Source organism: Giraffa tippelskirchi, chromosome 11 (assembly GCF_054371585.1).
Source record: "Giraffa tippelskirchi isolate mGirTip1 chromosome 11, T2T-mGirTip1v1.2.pri, whole genome shotgun sequence".
Taxonomy (NCBI): Eukaryota; Metazoa; Chordata; class Mammalia; order Artiodactyla; family Giraffidae; genus Giraffa; species Giraffa tippelskirchi.
Genome location: NC_137285.1, coordinates 640510 through 662326, shown reverse-complemented (window position 1 = coordinate 662326; position 21817 = coordinate 640510). Strand labels below are relative to the sequence as shown.

At 50.8% G+C, this 21817-nt stretch overlaps 3 long non-coding RNA genes across 3 annotated transcripts; 2 read left to right on the top strand and 1 right to left on the bottom strand.

Annotated features, from left to right (window-relative positions):
* Positions 1–6368: 6368 nt before the first annotated feature.
* Positions 6369–12503, bottom strand: LOC145526416 (uncharacterized). The gene is made up of 4 exons (XR_014068877.1): positions 12293–12503; positions 12065–12103; positions 10222–11958; positions 6369–9594 (listed from the first exon to the last, which is right to left on the bottom strand). It is a non-coding gene; the product is annotated as an uncharacterized LOC145526416 (long non-coding RNA).
* LOC145526418 (uncharacterized) lies at positions 10381–13373 on the top strand. Its single transcript, XR_014068879.1, has 2 exons — positions 10381–10509; positions 10689–13373. It is a non-coding gene; the product is annotated as an uncharacterized LOC145526418 (long non-coding RNA).
* A 4697-nt stretch (positions 13374–18070) lies between these two features.
* Positions 18071–21213, top strand: LOC145526423 (uncharacterized). The gene is made up of 2 exons (XR_014068885.1): positions 18071–19500; positions 20244–21213. It is a non-coding gene; the product is annotated as an uncharacterized LOC145526423 (long non-coding RNA).
* Positions 21214–21817: the final 604 nt, after the last annotated feature.

Sequence of the window (21817 nt, the reverse complement as noted above, 5' to 3'; positions counted from 1 at the left end):
CTTGGCCAGCACTTCCGCACGTGAGAAGATGCCAGAGCCTGGGGCCCCTCGTCCCAGGGCAGGAGGAGGCTTCCGCGCCAAAGGCCCCCGCGGGGCCACTGGGCTGCCCATCTCGGGGTGACCCGGACGGCCCCCCACCAGCACAGCCTCCCCACTCTCTGCCCTAGAGGCAGGAAGCACACGGAAAAGGCACGGTCTCTGCTCCTGTTTTCTGCGTGAGGTGTCACCAGCACCCTGGGGACCCTTGCGGGCACACGTGTGTACACACACACAGGGCACACGGGGCTCACACATGCACACACACGCTCACACACACACACACACACACAGATGGGGCCACACTGTCATCCTTCCTCTGTTCCATTCCGGAGGGCAGAGCAGGTGGACTCCGGACACCTACACTGTTTTAACTAAAGTCTTGCGATTGACTGGATGCTTGGTTTTCCCGTTTTAGTACACAAGGCTTCAGACATTCACTAATGCAAAGTCGCTGCACGTCTTCTCAAGCGTTTCCCGCACGCAGGATCCCTGACAGAGGGCTCCACGACCCGCCTCTGCGCCCAGCAGATGCCAGTGAGGTGACACCACCTGAGACACCGCTTCACGCGTGGGCAGCACAGTGCCCCGGGCACCGCAGCGCCGGCCGGCAGGATTCAACCCGGGTGTACGAGTCCACTCAAGGATAAGCTCACGGTCCGTGATTTACTGCACAGCACTTCCGAGTTCACACACACAGACACACACACACACAGCCCTAAACACGCAGCACAGGCCTCTGCGGCCTTTCTGGGCTACGAGCCACACCTGACAGTTAAACCCTGACAGCAGGATTTAGGACGTGGAAGTGCCAGAGTCTATTTGACCGAGAGTCTCTGATACTGCACATGTGTGCACGCTCAGTGCTGTCCGACTCTGCGCGCCCCCATGGACTGTAGTCCACCAGACTCTGTCCATGGAGTTTTCCACACAATCATACTGGAGTGAATTGCCATTTCCTCCTCCAGGGGATCTTCCCAATCCAGCAATCAAACCTGAGTTTCCTGCCTCTCCTGCACTGGCAGGCAGATTCTTGACCCGGATAACCACGATGGTGTGATCACTCATCTAGAGCCAAACATACTGGAATGTGAAGTCAAGTGGGCCTTAGGAAGCATTACCACAAACAAAGCTAGTGGAGGTGATGGAATTCCAACTGAGCTATTTCAAATCCTAAAAGATGATGCTGTGAAAGTGCTGCACTCAATATGCCAGCAAATTTGGAAAACTCAGCAGTGGCCACAGAACTGGAAAAGGTCAGTTTTCATTCCAATCCCAAAGAAGGACAATGTCCAAGAATGTTCAGACTACTACACAATTGCACTCATCTCACACACTAGTAAAGTAAGGCTCAAAATTCTCCAAGTCAGGCTTTAATAGTACACGAACCAAGAACTTCCAGATGCTCAAGCTGGGTTTAGAAAAGGCAGATCAAATTGCTAACATTTGTTGGATCATGGAAAAAGCGAGAGAATTCCAGAAAAACATCTACTTCTGCTTCACTGACTATGCTAAAACCTCTGACTGTGTGGATCACAACAAACTGTGGAAAATTCTTCAGGAGATGAGAATATCAGACCACCTTACTTGTCTCCTGAGAAATCTGTATGCAAGTCAAGAAGAAATAGTTTGAACCGGACATTGGAACAACTGTTTCAAAATTGGGAAAACAGTATGATAAAGCTGTATATTGTCACCCTGCTTATTTAACTTACATGCAGAGTACATCATGCGAAATGCCAGGCTGGATGAATCATAAACTGGAATCAAGATTGCTGGGAGAAATATCAATAACCTCAGATATGCAGATGATATCACTCTAATGGCAGAAAGTGAAGAGGAACTAAAAAGCCTCTTGATGAGCATGAAAGAGGAGAGTGAAAAAGCTGGTTTCAAACTCAACATTCAAAAAACTAAAATCGTGGCATCCGGTCCCATCACTTCATAGCAAATATAAGTGGAAAAAGTGGAAGCAGTGACAGATTTTATTTTCTTGGGCTCCAAATTCACTGTGGACGGTGACTGCAGCCATGAAATTAAATGACACTTGCTCCTTGGAAGGAAAGCTATGACAAACCTAGACGGCATACTAAAAGCCAGAGACATCACCTTGCTGACAAAGGTCCGTATAAGTCAAAGCTCTGTTTTTTCCACTGGTCATGTACAGATGTGAGAGTTGGACCGTAAAGAAACCTGAGCACTGAAGAACTGATGCTTTCAAATTGTGGTGCTGGAGAAGACTCTTGAGAGTGCCTTGGACTGCAAGGAGATCAAACCAGTCCATCCTAAAGGAAATCAGTCCTGAATATTCATTGGAAGGACTGATGCTGAAGCTGAAACACTGCTACTTTGGCCACCTGATGCGAAGAACTGACTTATTGGAAAGGACCCCGATGCTGGGAAAGATTAAAGGCGGGAGGAGAAGGGGACGACAGAGGATGAGATGGTTGGATGGCATCACCGACTCGATGGATGTGAGTTTGAGTAAGCTCAGGGAGATGGTGAAGGACAAGGAGGCCTGGCGTGCTGCAGTCCATGGGGTGGTGAAGAGTTGGACACGACTGAGTAACTGAACAACAACTCTGAGAATGACTTTAAAGTGAGGAGGGATGGTGCAGCAAGGCTGGGGGTGAGGACACAGAGGAGGAGGAGGAAGGGGCCTGCAGGAGGGCGGGAAGGGCAGTGCACCCCAAAGTCACTGGCTGAGTGAGCCCGAGGTCCATGGGCTGACAGGCGATGACCCTGCGCCTGACAGTGTGGGGGTCTCTGTTGGAGCCTCAGCTGCTCGCTGACCCACTGCCCACCAAGAGCAGCAAGATGCTGCGCCAGGGCCCCCAGGTCCGCCCTACTCTGGGCTCCAGGGGGACCCTCCACCCCGCCCAGCCCCCTGCTCTCCTGGATCCACTTGGGCTGCCAAGGCAGGCAGCAGACAGGCCCCCATGACCACGAGACAGTCGACTGTGGCAAAAGCCCGAGCCGTTCAAAGTCACGCTGGCAACAGGAGACAGGAGGACTGGAGGAAGGGCGGGCGGGGCACGAGGGGCCAGCCGTGCCTGGCAGGATGTCGCGTGGGCAGGTGCCATCCTTGACACGCCCAGGAGAAACCACAGGCAGAGGATCCGAGACACGGGTTGGGGAGGCCGCGCGGAGGAGACGGGAGTGAATCTGGGGGACAGTGGGTCTGGCTGGACTGACAGAAGGGGGGTCCCGCTCCGAGGGACCGCCACCCTCTGGGCCTGCGCCAGGCCAGAGTGGGGCTGAGGGTGAGAACGAAGGGGCCCAGGCCCCTCCCTTGCAGACCACGGCCCCCGCCCCGGCCTGTTCCCTGCCAGTATCGACAGCTACACGGGTGAAGAGGCTGTTCAGGCCGGGCTGGCACCTGCAGGGGCAGAACCCCCCCTTGCGCCCTCACCCCGTCCCGGCGTCCCCAGCGCAGGCGCCCGCCGGGCAATCGTGCCCACCCCCCAGCTGTGCCCTGTGCTTATGGCCGATGCACCAACCAGACTCCCTGAAGCAGAATCACCTGCTCAGCCGTAAGGTCCACTTTCCTCTCCTGGCGCCAGACGGAACTGCTCAGGAGACGGCGTTCCTTTCTCAGGCCTGTACGGGCTGTGATGGCCCCATGGGCCGCGTACGTGCACACGCTTTGGTGGGCTCCAGGGACGAAGTCACCAGAGCATCTGCCTTCGAGACTGCTCAGACGACCCGGGGAGACGCTGGGGGACACCTGACGGAATTCTCAGCCTGACTACTCGTGACCTCGCCCCGGCCCCACGGGCGTCTCCCGAGAGGCTGCTGCGCTTCGCCGGCTCTCCTGCTGCACTCGGGTCTCCTCCAGCCGTGGTGCCCGGCTTCTCACCGCGGGGCTTCTCTGGTCGCCCTGGGCACCTGCCTGTTAGAGGGCCCTGTCTAGGGACAGCAGCCTGAGTGGCCTGTCAAGGAGACCCTCGCCCCCCACCTGAGAATGAGCGTTCTTTGCACCACGGGACCACATGGTCGGGAAACACCTCCCCAGCTGTGCTTGAAACAGACTGAAGGGAAGGGCTGCCACGTGGAGCACGCTGCCCACCCGCCAGCGCTGCTGCCCAGGAAGCAAGTCAGCACCCAAGCGGCTGGCGTGCCTGAATGGAACTCAGGGCAAGTATCTGGACGGAGCACTTTGCGCCCTGGGAAAACTGGCAGAACTGGCCCTCAAGAGACTTAGACATTTTCAGGAGAAAATTTTTATGAATGTTTACTGCCTCATCCCATACTTGGTGCTGTTTCGGTTGTTAAATCATGTCTGACTCTGCAACTCCATGGACTGTAGCCCACCAGGCACCTCTGTCCATGGAATTCTCCAGGTAAGAAGACTGGAGTGGGCTGCCATGTCCTTCCCCAGAGGATCTTCCTGACCCAGGGATCGAACCTGTCTCTCCTGTTCGGCAGGCGGATGCTTTACCCTGAGCCACCAGGGAAGCCCCTTCCTATAAGTTCAGTTCAGTTCAGTTCAGTCGCTCAGTTGTGTCTGACTTTCTGCAGCCTCATGGACTGCAGCACGCCAGGCTTCCCTGTCCATCACCAACTGCTGGAGCTGGCTCAAACTCATGTCCATCAAGTTGGTGATGCCATCCAACCATATCATCCTCTGTCGTCCCCTTTTCCTCCTGCCTTCAACCTTGCCCAGCATCAGGGTCTTTTCCAATGAGTCAGTTCTTCACATCAGGTGGCCAAAGTATTGGAGTTTCAGCTTCAGCTGAATAGTTATAACCCTACAATTAGAAAAGCGCTAACACACCATTCCATGGGGTCGCAAAGAGTCGGACATGACTGAGCGACTTCACTTTCACTTTCATGCACTGGAGAAGGAAATGGCAACCCACTCCAGTGTTCTTGCCTGGAGAATCCCAGGGACGGGGGAGCCTGGTGGGCTGCCGTCTGTGGGGTCGCACAGAGTTGGACATGACTGAGGCGACTTAGCAGCAGCAGCAGCAGCAACACACCATTAACTAAGATAATGTGTTCTCCTGAATAGCTGTTGGGAGCCGTCCTGGAACTACTGCCGGGTGACAAAGTCACGGCGCCACTCAAGAAGAGACTGCAAAGCGTTTCTCTCCAGGATCGGGACCTTCGCTCCTTCCTGTTTCTATGCTTCTGCTGTGGCTAACTCTGTTTCATTCTTTGATGGCTGCAGTTGTAGGGGCTTCCACGATGAGGTCATGAGAGTCCAGTAAAAAGAATAATGATCCCTTGCCCCAGAGAAACATTCCAAAAATGATTAAACCTACTGAGGCCCCTGACTGGTGGGTCCCTAACATTCAGCCAGGGAATAAGGCCATGATCATTTGGGAAACAAGCCCTAAGCCTATTGTGACCTGGCCTGATGAGGAGATTGTTTTTGATGACTGGAAAACTTGGGTCATGTATCAGGGAAAGTTACAGAAACTAAGCCAATTGCCTTTTCCCCTCAGAATCTAAGCATAAACGGAAAAGAAATATATAGATTGTATTGTAAATAGTTTCTAGGTAAACTGCAAGAGACTTCCCCCTGCCAGAAATAGTCTTGTGGTACGTGGGTAGATGGTAAACAAGCCACCGCTGACAATGGCTGTACTAGAAAAAACTTTGCCCTTAGCCACCGCTATGGTACTTATTCACTGAAGCAAGACGCTGTGTTTGCTGTAGTAGCAGGCTCTACAAAATAAGTAGATGGAATAATATGATTTATAGACTATGTTTTAGTAAAATAAAAATAGGTTTCGGGGTAAACATGTAACCAAAATGTGACAATAGACTAGGAAAAAACTTTTAACACATCTTAGAATCAGGGGATGTTGATCTGAATGGAAAAATATTGTAAGAATCATTACGTAGAAGATCATATGCTATATAAATAGAGGTTAAAGCAATAAAGACTATGGTCTTTGGGCCATCAAAAACTCTCTGTCTCCTTTCTTTTCCTTTTGCCGATGCCATTCATCCCTTGGGGATCCCTGGACCAGCTGGAGCAGGACTCTGGCAAATAGCAGTGACCTTCTACCCAGCTGGGTGCTTGGTTGCATGTACCCTTTTACCAAATCATGTATATATTAACCTCCCCTTTTTCTCTTTTTAAATTTTTATTTTTTTTAATTAAAAATGTTTTTCATTGGGTTGGCCAAAAAGTTCGTTTGGTTTCCCAGTAAGATGGCTTTAGTAGCGCTTGTCTTTAATTTCATTTGAGACAATGGTGTAATATTGTACTGTGATAGCTGTCATAGCAGCATGCATTAAAAGAAAAAGAACAAACTTATCACAACTGGTAAATTTTTGTGTAGCTATTTTAATATTGAAGATGGAAGAAGAAAACTACATTTTTGGCATATTATGCTCTTTTATTTCACGAAAGGTAAAAATGCAACTGAAACACACACAAAAGATTTGTGCAGTGTGGGGGAGGTGCTGTGACTGATCCAACACGTCAACGTGGTTTGCAAAGAGGACTGGAGCAGGGGGCCCCTTCTTATTCCAGGGGATCTTCCTGGTCCAGGGATTGAATCTGCATCTCCTGCATTGGCAGGCGGATTCTTCACCACTGAGCCACCAGGGACGAAGGTGATGTATATGGTGGGAGTGGAAGGGAGTCCTCTATTATGAGCTCCTTCTGGAAAACCAAACAATTAATTCCAACAAGTACTGCTCCCAGTCAGACCACTGAACACTCAACAAAAGCCTCCAGAATCAGCCAACAGAAAACACACAATTTTCCATCAGAAAAGCACAGGACTGCATGTTTCCCCGATGGCCAGGCGAACACTGTCACAGCTTGGCCGCGAAGTTCTCATTCATCCGCCATATTCACCAGACATAGCACCTTTGGAATTCCACTTATTTTGGTCTTTACAAAATTCTCTCTTTAAAAAAATTTTTAAAAATCTTCCTTTCTTTATTGGTGCCAGGTCTTAGCTGCAGCACATGGGATCTTTGGTTGGGGCACATGGAGTCTCCTTCCCTGACCAGACATTGAACCCAGGCCCCTGAATTGTCACTGTGGAGTCTTAGCCACTAGACAGCCAGGAAGTCCCGACACAATCCTCTTAACGGAAAAAGCTTCAATTCTCTGTGAAAGGACTGTTAAAGGCACGTGGAACAGTTCTTTGCTCAAAAAATTAAAAAGTTTTGGGAAGATGGAATTATGAAGTGGCCTGAAAAATGGCAGAAGGTAGTGGAACAAAATGTTGAATATGCTGTTCAATAACATTGTTGGTGAATATGAAAGATGCGTCTGTTATTTTTACTTAAAAACCAAAGGAACATTTTGGCCAACCCAATATAAAGACAAGCCCAAGCCCAGAAGGCTTTCACTGTAGGATTCTACCAGATAATCCAAGCAGTTGTGTGTTCAGTTATAAATAACAAATCTTTCACAAACATTTTCAGAGAATGGGAGGAACCACTTCTTTTCTCATTCTGTAATGCCAATACTCACCTAATTATAAAGTCAGACAAAGACATCACAAAAAAAGAAACCACAAACCAACTACCATAAATACAGACTGACAATATCCCTAAACTACGACTGAATCCAATCTAGCAACACAGAAAATAATTATCAGGACCAAGAAGGATTCAGCACAGGAATGCAAGACTGCTTAGCCCCAAACATCAGCTCACAGAGCTTGCCTGGGAGTCCAGTGGTTATACACCTGCCTTCTAATGCTAGGGAAGTGGGTTTGATCCCTGGTTGGGGAACTAAGGTCCCACTTGCCGCAGCTAATCCAGCCCACCACAACTCCTGAGCCTGAGCCGAAACTATGGCCAGAGGCAGCCAAACATGAATAAGAAATAAACAATTTTTACAAATCAATTCACAGGCTACATCACAGCAATAAAGGACAGAAGCCACGTGAGCATGTCAGCAAACGTGGGAAACGCGACTGACAGAATCTGACACTTTTTCACGACAAAACTGAACGAAACATATAGGAACTTCCTTGGCTAAATAAAGAGCTCATCTACCCAAATGCATAGCCAACATCATATTTGATGGTGAAGATTAAATCCTTCCCCAAAGATCAGAAACAAGTCAAGGATGTGCGTTCTTGTTCTCACCACGTCTATTCAACACTGTACTGGGTTTTCCAGTCGACGCAGTGTTGAAACAAACGTAGAAACTGCACCGAATCCAGATTAAAAACTGCACGTAAAACTGTCTGCATGCAGTTAACCATGAGACCGTGTGTCAACACTTGAAAGAAATCCACTAAATGCGCTAAGAACTAATAAATGAGGTTAGCAAGTTCACAGAATACAAATAAATATGTACAAATTGTATGTCAATACACTAGCAACAAACAATCTAACATGAAATTAATAAAACAATCCAGGACAAAATAATGTAAAAAGATAATAAAAAGCAAATTTAACAAAAGAATTTTGGCATTTGTGCAGTGAAATTGCAAGACATCACAGAAAATGAAGAGAGAGACATTCCGGGTTGAGTGTCCAGAAACTCAGTATTGCCAAGATGACAATTCTTGCTAACTTGATTGACAAATTCACCTCGGTCCATACCAGTCTCCCAGTAGGCTCTTCATAAACGTGACAAATTGATTCTAAAATTTATGTGGAAATTCAAAGGACCTAGTTTCAAAGACTGTTTTGAAAAACGCACTTGGAATGCTAGCACCATCTGATTTCAAACGTACTATTAAGTCAGTCAGTCATCGGCATAAGGCTGAGCATGACGATCAAAGGAACAGAAGTAAAATCCCAGAAATAAGTATTTATTCTCACTGTCAATTCATTTTCACCAATGGTGCCAAGAAAACTCGATGGGGAAGGACAGTCATTTCAGCAAATGGTGCTGGGACAACTCAGTATCTATATGCACCTCTTCGGGGGGAAAAGGAAAGCAAGAAAGAAAAACCCCACACCCTTCCCTTGCACCATACACAAAAGTTAACTCGGAATGGACTACGTACCTAAATGTAAGAGTTAAAACTCCAAAACCATGAGGAAAAAAGTACAGAAAATCACCACGACCTGGGGTTAGGCTGGTGCTCTTAGGCTAAGTCTTAGGACTCCAGAAACATGATCCATTAAAAGAAAAAATTGATAAGATGGATTTTACCAAAATTAAAACTTTAGCCCTTCAAAAGATACCATTAGGACAATAGAAAGACAAGCTACAGACTGGGAGAAAATGTATGTAAATCACATAGCTGGTAAACAGCTTCTATCCAAAACACATAAAGGACCCCTAACATTCAATAAGACAAGCAAGAAACAGGCAAAAGGTTTAACAGACTCTCCTCCAAGCAGATACACGGACGCAGCACTGACGACCGCATGGAAAGACACAGCATCACTTGTTGCTGCTGAGTCGCTCAGTCGTGTCCGACTCTTTGCGACCCCGTGGACTGCAGCCCGCCAGGCTCCTCTGTCCGTGGGATTCTCCAGGCAAGAAGACTGGAGTGGGCTGCCATTTCCTTCTTCACGGGATCTTCCTGACCAGGGATTGAATTCACTTCTGCTGGGCAGACAGATTCTTTACTGCTGAGTTACCAGGCAAAGCTAGCATCACTGGGCATTAGAAAACTGCAAATGAAACCCATAATAAGGTACTAGTTCACAATCATCAGAGCTGCTATAATAAAAAGACAACATCAAGTACTGAGCCTCACACATCGCTGGTGGGAACATAAAAAGGTATAGCCAGTTTGGAAAACAGTCTGATAGTTTCTTCAGAAGTGGAACAACTTTACCATGGGACCCAGCAATTCCATTCCTAGGTATTCACCCGAGAAAAATGTAATAAGGTTTGGAGGAAGCAAGTGGTCATAGCTGCAATATTCCTAACACCCCCAAACTGCAGCCAGCCCAAACGTCCACAAACTGGCGAGTGGAGAAGACCCGGTCTGCAGCCGTAAACTATTATCACACAACAGAAAGGAACCGACTCCTGAGCCCCAGACGGCCCTGCTCACGGAAGGGGCCCAGACAGAAAAGGCATATATTACCCGAGTGCGTTCGTCTAAAACGCCCAGAGAAGACAGCTCTGCAGGGACAGAAGGCCGCTGGGGCTGGGGGGGCGGGGAGCGGGGGTGACCCACACAGGAACAGAGGGACCCGGGGGCAGCCGGGGCCCCATGAGTTGATAAACTGCCTGACGAGTGCCCAGCTGCGCCCTGAGCGTAAGGGAGCTCGGCGGCCTGCAAGTCCTACCTGAGTAACGTGGTCACAGACCAAACGGAGGCCAGGCTGCAAGTGCCAGTCCAGGACGGGGCAGCGCTCCAGCAGGAAACGTCATCCAGCTGGCATCCTGGGCACAGGGCAGGCTAAAAATAACTTGCTTGACACTTGTGGCACAAAATACCCAGCGTCACAGAAAGGGAAAAACAAAACAAGGTCCAGAGCTCGTGGGGAATCCACCTCAGGTGAGACCGAGGTCCTCGAGGTGACCGCCAGGGGGCGGCACCCAGCGCCCGCGGCCGCAAACGCGGCGCGAGCCAGGTGAGGGCTGTGCAGCGTCAGGGAAGCAGGGACGCCTGGGCTGTGACGCAAAGTCACCGACTCTGTACAGGGTGGGAGGACAGATGGGTACTCAGCCGCGGGGCTGCGTTTTCTAAACGGTCACTTTTCCTTAGTTTGGGGATCAATGTTTGGTTAAGATGACGATACTGTGCTTTCAGCTCCAAACACCATCAAGACTGTCTCCCCAGCACCGGAGGGTCTCAGAAGCCAGCGAGTGCTGAGTCCAGCCCCTCAGGTAGGAGCTCACACACACAGTCACGGAGCAGGGAAAAGGCCTCACAGGTGTAAGACAGCGTTTTATCGCCTGAGAACCCTGGACCCAGGAACGAGGTGGAGACCACGAGGACCAGAGCGGGCACACGGCAGAGCCCAGCCTGGCCAGACCCCGCCGTCCCTGGGAACAGGCGGGGGCGGCTGTGACTCCAGGACGGGAGGCCCTCCACGCTGCGACACGGACCCTACACACAGCACAGCGCCCGCCCCCGAACACCAGGCACCCCGAGCTTCACCCCAGGAGCCGAAACAAGAGTCCACAGAGGCGGCGAGGTCACCGTGGACGCGGCTTCTCAGAACCTAACACCCTATCAGAGTGACTGCAAGCAGACCACACAGTCTTAGCGATCCTCTGCGTTCTCTAGGTCTGCGATGAAACAAACCCGACTTCGAACCTGACGCTGAGGAAAACGGGGAAGAAACTCATCTGAGGGGCCTGAGGCTGCCCCACCCCGGGCGGGGGGCCGGCAGGTGGCTGCCGGCATCAGAGAGAGAGGCGCCCCGAGGGCTCAAGCCCAGGCTGCCAAGGGGGCTCCCGGCCAGGCCCGCCCACTGAGGACCCCAGGGCCCCGCACACAGGTGTGAAATAAGGAACAGCAGAGAGGGTCCTTGTTCCTGGCGGGCAACGCCGTGTGTGGCTCAGGAGCACACACTTCGCGGTTCACACTCATCGGCAAGGCTCCTCCTAGGCTAGAGGGAGCGCTGCAAACAAGGGCCCGTGGCGAGCGGCGGTTCTGAGGTCTTTCCTGGAACTCACTTGGAATTCTAGCACTGGCTCAGTCCAGCACACTTTCAAAGCGACATTTATAGTGCCTCACAGACCTCTCTCAAATGACACCTCTGCGTGTTTTTTCTATTTTAACACCGACGCCTAAGACCCTATATTTATCCGGATTAAATGTCAACTCCGTGGATCCCAGGCTGTCGGGATCTGCCTGGATTCTAATTTTGCCCGAGAACTTCACCCCCCAGCTCTGGGGCGCCCTTCCTCAGCCAGCCCAGGTGGGCGGTATCTCCCAGGCCTGGAGGGTCCGGCGGGCCTAGACTGAGAGCAGGGGGACCCGGTTCCAGACGGGGTGACAGGGGGTCAGCAACTCCCGTCCCGGCGAGGTCAGTAAGCGCCTCTGTCCAGTACATGCTGCGATCTGTGGGGGACTTTAAAAGAAAGAGCATCAACCCCTGTTAAGTTACAAAAGCAAAGGCCGGGAGAGTAGTTTTACTACGATACTTTAAATCAGTTTTTGAAAAATATAATGCTTACCTCAGGCTTCCCGGGTGGTTCAATCAGTGAAGAATCTGCCTGCAATGCAAGAGGTTCTACGGTTCCATCCCTGGGTCGGGAAGACCCCCTGGAGTGGAAATGGCAGTCCATCCCAGTACCCTTGCCTGGGAAAGCCCATGGACAGAGGAGGTGGGCTGCCGTCCACGGGGCCCCGGGACTTGGGTATGGCAGTGACTAAACCACCACCGCCACCACCACGATGCTAACCTCGAGAGTTTCTTGCAGGTGAGAGACCCCGTGGTCGCACAGCGTAGTTTTCACTCACGCCTTCTACCTAGGGCGATTCTTCCAGGCACACGAGCTACTTTATTGAAAGCTCCTTCCAAACACTTCTGTCCCGGCGACAGGACGCCAAGGAGCCTGGGGAACTTGGCTAGGATTACGTAGGACATGATACCGCTGTCGACCCAATTAACTCAGAGGAGCCGGACGCCGCTGCACTTCTGAACATGAGCGTGTGCTCTGCGGGGATGCCTGGATTCTCCAAAGAGGCCCAACTTGAATCCATTTGCTGCTCAGTCACACCCACCACACACGCACTTCGTCAATGGTAAGTGACCGGCCCGGGATCCACCTCCAGCACAAGGACCATCCATCTGCCAACAGGTGAAATTCAACAGGTCACAGGAGACCTCACAAAAAGCTCCAGAGACACATGGAGAGGCAATCCTAGGACCCGGCGAGGCCTCTGCTGTGCGTCTTAGAGTCTGCAAAGTGAGCGGTCAACGTAAACCAAGCGTGTCCCGCGTGAGAGCACCAGGCCCCTAGGGGCCCAGTGGACTGGGGACCCGGCGGACCCCGCACCCACCCGCGGTCTCCGGCGCTGAGAGTCCTCAGTTTGAGCTCAGTGCCCACTCGGAGTTCTGCCTTCTCACCTCACGTGACAAAGGCTTTGAACATGAACTGCTCTCTTTAACTGCAAATAATGACAAACCTCTAGCAGAGGGGTTCACAGCTTTGTTCGGAAACCAACACCGCTGAGCAGACTCTGATCCCCACCCGGGGTGGCCCCCGGCGGTACTGATGAGTCCCAACGATCTGAGCGGCGCTGACCAAGACCAGAGACGTGAGAACTCGCCACCGCCCAAAGCCAAAGTGGAGGGGACACCTCATCACGGCGCAGGAGCCGTGACTCGCGTGGCCTCTGTTCGCTGCGCCTGAGAAGCAGCGGTTCCTGCACGCGGCTTTCTGTTTCCCCCCCGGCCTCTGTAACAAAGTATTGTTTTTCCGCTGAGGAACTTTAAAAACTGAAACAAATTAATATTTTAACAATCAGATCATTCTTAAAGCTTCTGGAATTATTTTTTTATACGTGGCACAGAAACCAAGATCTAGAGGAAAACCAATTTAAACAAACAGAACCGGGGTTTCATGTCCTCCGCGTCCGAATACTGTGCATCTGGAGAACGCACGTCCCCTCTCTAGCGGGGTTCCTGTCCGCGGAGGACCAGGCGGACACAGCGCCGAGGGGGTGGGAAGGCGGGGGATGCCTTCGGGGAAGGCGGCGGGCGGCGCGCGCCCGAGCGGACCCCGCACCGGCCGGCACACCGTCTTCACCGTCCTCCCGACACCTGAGCGGCCACCGGGAGAGCGTCTTCCCTCCTTCTCCGATCCGAGGGCCTGCTCCGCCCCAGGCCGCGGGGTGCCGGGCTCGCGGTGACCACGGCATGCGAAGGGGCGTCCTCAAGGAAGCCCCCAGGCCACGGGCGCGGAGGGGACCCTCACCCCACGGTCGTCGCCAGGGCAGAAACCGAAGGCTAACCGGCCCGGGGCGGGGAAGGCGGGGCAGCGGCGTGTGCCGCGGCCCCGGGTCCAGCGTGGGGGCTGCGGAGCCGGGGGAGGGCACGGGGCCGCCCGCCGAGAGACTGGAAGGGGACGCGGGGCTCCGAGGAGGCGTCTCTGCCGGGGGCTGCGCGGAGGACGACGCCCGGGGACCCGGCCAGCGCCGCCCTCGCCCCCGGAGGAGCGCGAAGCCCGGGGCCGGACAGTCGCGCGCGCTCTCCGTGCGCCAGGAGGCTCGTGCGGGCGACATTCGCCCTCCGCTTGCATCCAGGTCTGAGCCCCGGGGGCTGCCCAGCCCGCGGCCCCCGCGCCCCTTCCGCGCCGGGCGGGGTCTGCGGCGCCTACTGCCTCCCGGGGCCTGAGCGCGCGCCCCGGCCTCGCGGAGCCCGAGCCTCACCTGGAAGGTCCTGGAAGCCGGCGGGCCCGCATGCGCGCTGACCACCGAGTGCGCCCGGGAGGACTCTGCCCGCGGGGGCCGGCCCGTGAAAAGCAGCCTGGCGCCTGGCTGCGGGTCCTCCCAGCCCGCGTCACCAGGAGCGAGTCTGCTCGGCCCCTCTGGTACCCAGGGCGGGTGAAGGGGTGCCGGCAGCCCCGGCAGGTGCCAAGGTATCTGCGCGCACGCTCTCCACTGACGGGGTTCCAGGTGGAGTAAGCCCAGTTCTGTTTCTGCCCTGCGCCCCAGACTCTAGCCACACCCCGTGCAGGGATGGAGGGCAAGGGGGAGGTCTGGACCGTGGAGTTCGGTGACACTTTTAAATTCAGGCACGGATGGCCCCCAAACATCGCAAAAGCAGCCTGGGGAGTGCGTGAGATGGGCCCTGTTCCAGGCGCTCCCCGAGGGCGCTCCCTTCCTGGTTCTAGGATGTCTGGACGTTTCTGAGTCCGGACCTGGGTACGAAGCCGAGGCGGGTGGCAAAGCCACAGGCGGGGGACATAGGTGGCCGTGGTCCGTGGTGGCAAGTCCGGCGGGCGGCAGGCGGCCCCCGAGGCGCCGTTTGCAGGTGTTTTGCCCGCAGGTGGCTCCTGGCACACAGGATGCTTGCCAGGGAAGCAGAGGCCCAGCGTGCGCCCGGCTCCCCGGTGATTTTAAGAAATGAATGGGACCCTGTGAATAACACAGTGATGATGCAATTATTTGCACAGCAGCTTCACATTCTAGCAGCTCAAAGCTTGTTCAACAAGAAATCAGACTGTTTCGGTTCAGTTCAGTCGCTCAGTCATGTCTGACTCTTTGAGACCCCATGAATCGCAGCATGCCAGGCCTCCCTGTCCATCACCAACTCCCGGAGTTTACCCAAACCCATGTCCATCGAGTTGGTGATGCCATCCAACCATCTCATCCTCTGTCGTCCCCTTCTCCTCCTGCCCTCAGTCCTTCCCAGTATTAGGGTCTTTTCCAATGAGTCAACTCTTCGCATGAGGTGGCCAAAGTATTGGAGTTTCAGCTTCAACATCAGTCCTTCCAATGAACACCCAGGACTGATTTCCCTTAGGATGGACTGGTTGGATCTCCTTGTAGTCCAAGGGACTCTCAAGAGTCTTCTCCAACACCACAGTTCAAAAGCATCAATTCTGCGGCGCTCAGCTTTCTTTACAGTCCAACTCTCACATCCATACATGACCACTGGAAAAACCATAGCCTTGACTAGACGAACCTTTGTTGGCAAAGTAATGTCTCTGCTTTTTAATATGCTGTCTAGGTTGCTCATAACTTTCCTTCCAAGGAGTAAGTGTCTGTTAATTTCATGGCTGCAATCACCATCTGCAGTGATTTTGGAGCCCCCCCAAATAAAGTCTGACACTGTTTCCCCATCTATTTCCCATGAAGTGATGGGAACAGATGCCATGATCTTAGTTTTCTGAATGTTGAGCTTTAAGCCAACTTTTTCACTCTCCTCTTTCACTTTCATCAAGAGGCTCTTTAGTTCTTCTTCACTTTCTGCCATAAGGGTGGTGTCATCTGCATATCTGAGGTTATTGATATTTCTGAGGTTATTGATTCCAGCTTGTGCTGCTTCCAGCCCTGCGTTTCTCATGCTGTTCTTTGCATATAAGTTAAGTAAGCAGGGTGACAACATACAGCCTTGACGTACTCCTTGTCCTATTTGGAACGAGTCTGTTGTTCCAATTCTAACTGTTGCTTCCTGACCTGCATACAGATTTCTCAAGAGATAGGTCAGGTGGTCTGGTATTCCCATCTCTTTCAGAATTTTCCACAGTTTATTGTGATCCACCCAGTCAAAGGCTTTGGCATAGTCAATAAAGCAGAATTAGATGTTTTTCTGGAACTCTCTTGCTTTTTCGATGATCCAGCGGATGTTGGCAATTTGATCTCTGGTTCCTCTGCCTTTTCTAATACCAGCTTGAACATCTGGAAGTTCACGGTTCACGCATTGCTGAAGCGTGGCTTGGAGAATTTTGAACATTACTTTACTAGCGTGTGAGATGAGTGCAATTGTGCAGTAGTTTGAGCATTCTTTGGCATTGCCTTTCTTAGGGGTTGGAATGAAAACTGACCTTTTCCAGTCCTGTGGCCACTGCTGAGTTGTCCAAATTTGCTGGCATATTGAGTGCAGCACTTTCACAGCATCATCTTTTAGGATTTGAAATAGCTCAACTGGAATCCCATCACCTCCACTAGCTTTGTTCGTAGTGATGCTTCCCAAGGCCCACTTGACTTCACATTCCAGGATGTCTGGCTCTAGGTGAGTGATCATACCATCGTGATTATCTGGGTCGTGAAGATCTTTCTTGTACAGTTCTTCTGTGTATCCTTGCCACCTCTTCTTAATACCTTCTGCTTCTGTTAGGTCCATATCACTTCTGTACTTTATGGAGCCCATCTTTGCATGAAACATTCCCTTGGTATCTCTAATCTTCTTGACGAGATCTCTGGTCTTTCCCATTCTATTGTTTTCCTCTATTTCTTTGCATTGATTGCTGAGGAAGGCTTTCTTCTCTCTCCTTGCTATTCTTTGGAACTCTGCATTCAAATGGGTATATCTTTTTCTCCTTTGCTTTTCACGTCTCTTCTTTTCACAGCTATTTGTAAGCCCTCCTCAGACAACCATTTTGCTTTTTTGCATTTCTTTTCCATGGGGATGGTCTTGATCACTGCCTCCTGTACAATGTCACGAACCTCTGTCCATAGTTCATCAGGCACTCTGTCTATCAGATCTAGTCCCTTAAATCTATTTGTCACTTCCACTGTATAATCATAAGGGATTTGATTTAGGTCATACCTGAATGGTCTAGTGGTTTTCCCTACTTTCTTCAATTTCAGTCTGAAATTGGCAATAAGCAGTTCATGATCTGAGCCCCAGTCTGCTCCCGGTCTTGTTTTTGCTGACTGTATAGAGCTTCTCCATCTTTGGCTGCAAAGAACATAATCAATCTGGTTTTGGTGTTGACCATCTGGTGATGTCCACGTGTAGAGTCTTCTCTTGTGTTGTTGGAAGAGGGTGTTTGCTATGACCAGTGCATTCTCTTGGCAAAACTCTATTAGCCTTTGCCCTGCTTCATTCTGTACTCCAAGGCCAAATTTGCCTGTTACTCCGGGTGTTTCTTGACTTCCTACTTTTGCATTCCTGTCCCCTACAATGAAAAGGACATCTTTTTGGGGTGTTAATTCTAGAAGGTCTTGTAGGTCTTCCTAGAACCGTTCAGCTTCAGCTTCTTCAGCGTTACTGGTCGTGGCAGAGAGTTGAATTACCGTGATATTGAATGGTTTGCCTTGGAAACGAACAGAGATCATTCTGTCGTTTTTGAGATTGCATCCAAGTACTGCCTTTCGGACTCTTGTTGACTATGACGGCTCCTCCATTTCTTCTGAGAGATTCCTGCCCCCAGTAGTAGATAGAATGGTCATCTCAGTTAACTTCACCCATTCCAGTCCATTTTAATTCGCTGATTCCTAAAATGTCGACGTTCACTCTGGCCATCTCCTGTTTGATCACTTCCAATTTGCCTTGATTCATGGACCTAACATTCCAGGTTCCTATGCAATATTGCTCCTTACAGGATTGGACCTTGCTTCTAGCACCAGTCACATCCACAACTGGGTGTTGTTTTTGCTTTGGCTCCATCTCTTCATTCTTTCTGGAGTTATTTCTCCACTCATCTCCAGCAGCATATTGGGCACCTACCGACCTGGGGAGTTCATTTTTCAGTGTCCTATCTTTTTGCCTTTTAATCTCTTTCCAGGAGGAGCGGCGACCTGCGCAGACCATGTGTTGGACAAGAGCAGCCTCCTCTTCCGACTACGTAGACTCTTGCTGTGGGTTGTGCCACATTTGCCGAAGCTCTGTTTTGGCAGTAATGCCTATGGCCCCGAGCACCCTTCACCCCAAATGTTGTAAAAACCCTTCAGCTTTTGTACTTTGTCCTCCCCTAAATCACCATCTCCCTATCCCACCTCTGGCGCCATCCCAGGGTTTTTGGAGTCAAAACTACAAACTCACACCCTAAAAGAAAAGGATTTTAGGAAAATTTTAGTTAGGCAAAATGACAGGATATTTAATAAGTCAGGACCTTGCCCAGATGCATGAAGGAACTAAACATCTGATTTGAAAAGGACTCTAATATTCTCACTGCTGGTAACTTGACAAGTAATCCTGAAAAAAAAATCTTTCAATCTTATCTTCTCAAGAGAAGTGATGAGCTTCTACAGCTCAATAAGACCAACAATCAAACAGAAAAGTGGGCAAAAGTGTTTGAACAAATAATGCATGGAAAAGAAATGCGACTGCTTCTCAAAGATTGAAAACAAAAACCCAACTTCACTTATAAGCAAAAGACAAATTCTAGCTGGTCTACGGTTATCCTTGCAGACCTTCATTCCACAAATAAAACTCCCAAGGAAAATGTGCAGCTCATGGGCACAGGAAGGCTAGATTTGTAGCAGACTGAATGATCAGTCCTCTGTGCTCATCCCCTGGGGTGGTGCCTTTGTCCACCCTCCCGCCGTGGCTTTGTGATGAGCTGAGGTTGTCCCTTTCCCCAAGGTCCAGACGTGGCTCCACGACTCAATACGGTGGGCTGTGAGCAGGATGACGCCAGCAAAGCGGTGAATGCCCTGCGCTCTCTGCCTCCCACCTCGGCGTGTCTGCCGTGTCTGTGAGGGCGTGTTCCCAGCAGCTGCTGCCGTGCTCACCTGAAGCTCAGACCAGACCACGTGAAGCCTGGGAGCACAGACTGAGCCAAGTTCACCCAAACCCCAAGCGACCCACAAGCCTGTGAGTGAGGGGAAGAGACTGTGGTCATGAGCACGGATGATGAGGCCGTGTTATAGGCAGCGTTTGTTGTCGCTAGGTCACATCTGACCCTTTGTGACCCCATGGACTGCAGCACGCCAGGCCTCCCTGTCCTTCACCATCTCCTGGAGTTTGCTCAAACTCATGTCCATTGAGTCTTCCTACATATATATTCCTGTGTGAGAAATGGAAACAGGTCCACACAACTCGTTCACAGATGTTTAAAGCAGCACTGTGCATAATCACCACAAGCTGGAAACAAGCCACATGTGTATGGATGGCTGATTGGAGAAGCACAGTGAGGAATACCCAGTGTAATGTCTGTCCACAAAGAGGAGTGAAGGACTGCTACATGACTGAATCGTGTCAACATTACACCGTGTAAGAAGCCAGTTACAAAATACCACTAGTCTACTTATGGGAAATATTTGTAGGAGATATTTAGAATATAGGAAATACTTATATTTATAAACATAAATAGGAAACATTCAGAAGAGCTAAGTCTATGAAGACAGAGTAGACGGGTGTTACTTATGGAGGGGTGGGGCGTGATACAGGGCACGGGGTTTCTTTTTGAGGTGACGGAGATGTCCTAATAGTGACGATGATGATGGCTGCACACATGTGTGACTGTTCTTTTTTTTTTTCAAAAACTTCTGTTCAAAGTTTATTCATTCTTCCAACAAATATTTATCAGTGAAGTGTTAGATAATACAGCAATCTGCAATTCACACTCCCTACTTTTCAGGCAAGAAAATGAGCAACTACAACACAAACTGACAGTGCTGAGCAGGAGGATCAGCTCTTGAGAGTGCACCTCCTCTCAACCAATGCGTGCCTTTTGCAGGCTGAAACTTTAGTCGAAGTAGACATTACACGTCGACTCAGATTTTTTAGCATCATACAAATTTCTGAGCAAACATCACTTACAGTATAGTATAGCATCACTTTTTTCATCAGCAAAACCTCACTAAATAATTTTCGGGCCCCACAATTTTCTAAGCGTATGTAATGCATTACATTACACCCATGATTCATAGACTAAGACATACAAATTCTTAAAAGGAGACCACTTACGGTAAAACGGCTCCAGTAACGGGCAATTTCCTCCATATTTCTTGCAGGTTTAAATACAAAATACTTCCTCCACTCACCCCAATCCGCCGTCAGTGACCCATCAGCATCCATGCTCCTTTCGAAGACAATGGGCTGCTTTTCTGGGTGCCTGATGTCCTCTGCCAGCGTTCAGAAGTTGTTTTGTGCAGTTTGCTCAGTGTTCAAATGTTCTTTTGATGAATTTGTGGGGAAGAAAGTGGTCTCCCCGTCCTATTCCTCCGCCATCTTAGGATCGCCTTGCGTGGCTATTCTAGAAACCACTGAATTGTACATTTTAAGTAGGTGAGCTACATGTTATGAGAATTTTATCTCAGTAAAGCTGTTATTTTTTTGTTAAGGGAAATATGAGATATCCTCACAATGAAAAATGTTCTGTATCTTCAAAACAAAACCAAACCCAAACTTCAGAGTGGGATACTCAGTCGTCCGATGTGCTCAGCCGTGTCCGACTCTGTGACCCATGGGCCATAGCCCACCGGGCTCCCCTGTCCATGGGGTTCTCCAGGCAAGAACACTGGAGCAGGCTGCCATGCCATCCCCAGGGCATCTTCCCGACCCAAGGACTGAACCCGAGTCTCTCGTGCACCTGCAGGCTCATTCTTTACCCCTCGAGCCAGGTCCCCTGACGAGCGTATGTTTCACTGCACAAGGAACCACCCAGCAGTTTATCAAAATGACTGCACCTCTGTGCCCTTCTGTAAGCAGTGCATGAAAGCTCTGGCTGCTTCACATTCGTCATATTTTGAATGTTTTCTTACATTTAAGATACTCTAATAGGCATGTGTTATTGTGGTTTTAATTTGCATTTTGCAAGTGACTGATGGCATTGACCATCTCTTTTTTGTGCTTATTTTAATTGCCATCCATGTATCTGGTGAAGTGTCCTATAAAATAAGTTACTGAAGAACAAAAATTAAATTTCACAAAAATCAGAAGCTTAAATTAACACAAAAATAAAGATTTAGAGAGGAAGAACAACTGAGAAACTGCTTGCCACACGAGCGGACGGGGGAGACAGAGCTAGCGTGGGAGATGCTGGGCGGGTGGCGCTGCCCGCAGCACCGGGCGGGCTGGGAAGGGCGCTGACTGCTCACACCGGCCTGGAGGCTGAGGCGGGAGGGGCCTGGGGCAGTTGGGGCAGCACTTGGAGACAGGTAGGGGTCCTCACCTGGAAGACACACCCGTGTTTTGCATGCAAACGAGGCCAGCAGGCAGAGGGGCGGTGAGGAGCATCAGTGGGCAGGGTGGGAGGTCAGCGGCATGGCGTGAGGGCTGGGGGAGCGGCAACGGACGGAGGCAACGAGGTCGCCTGGAGGGGCACAGGGCCGGGTGTGGGGGCAAGGTTCTGGCCTTTATTTATTCAAGTATCTGTTCTGTCCGTCACCCCCTCCTCTGAAGACTCAGCACGAGTGCATGAAGCTATCTGATGCTGTCCCCTGGCTTCTGATGCCCTTCCCCTTCTTCCTTTGGATTTCCTGTCTTGGAGCATTTTTATCGCTATGCCTTCAAGGTCACAAATCTTTTCTCCTGCAATCTCTACTCTGCCATCAATCCTATTCCATGCCTTTTCCACCTCCACATC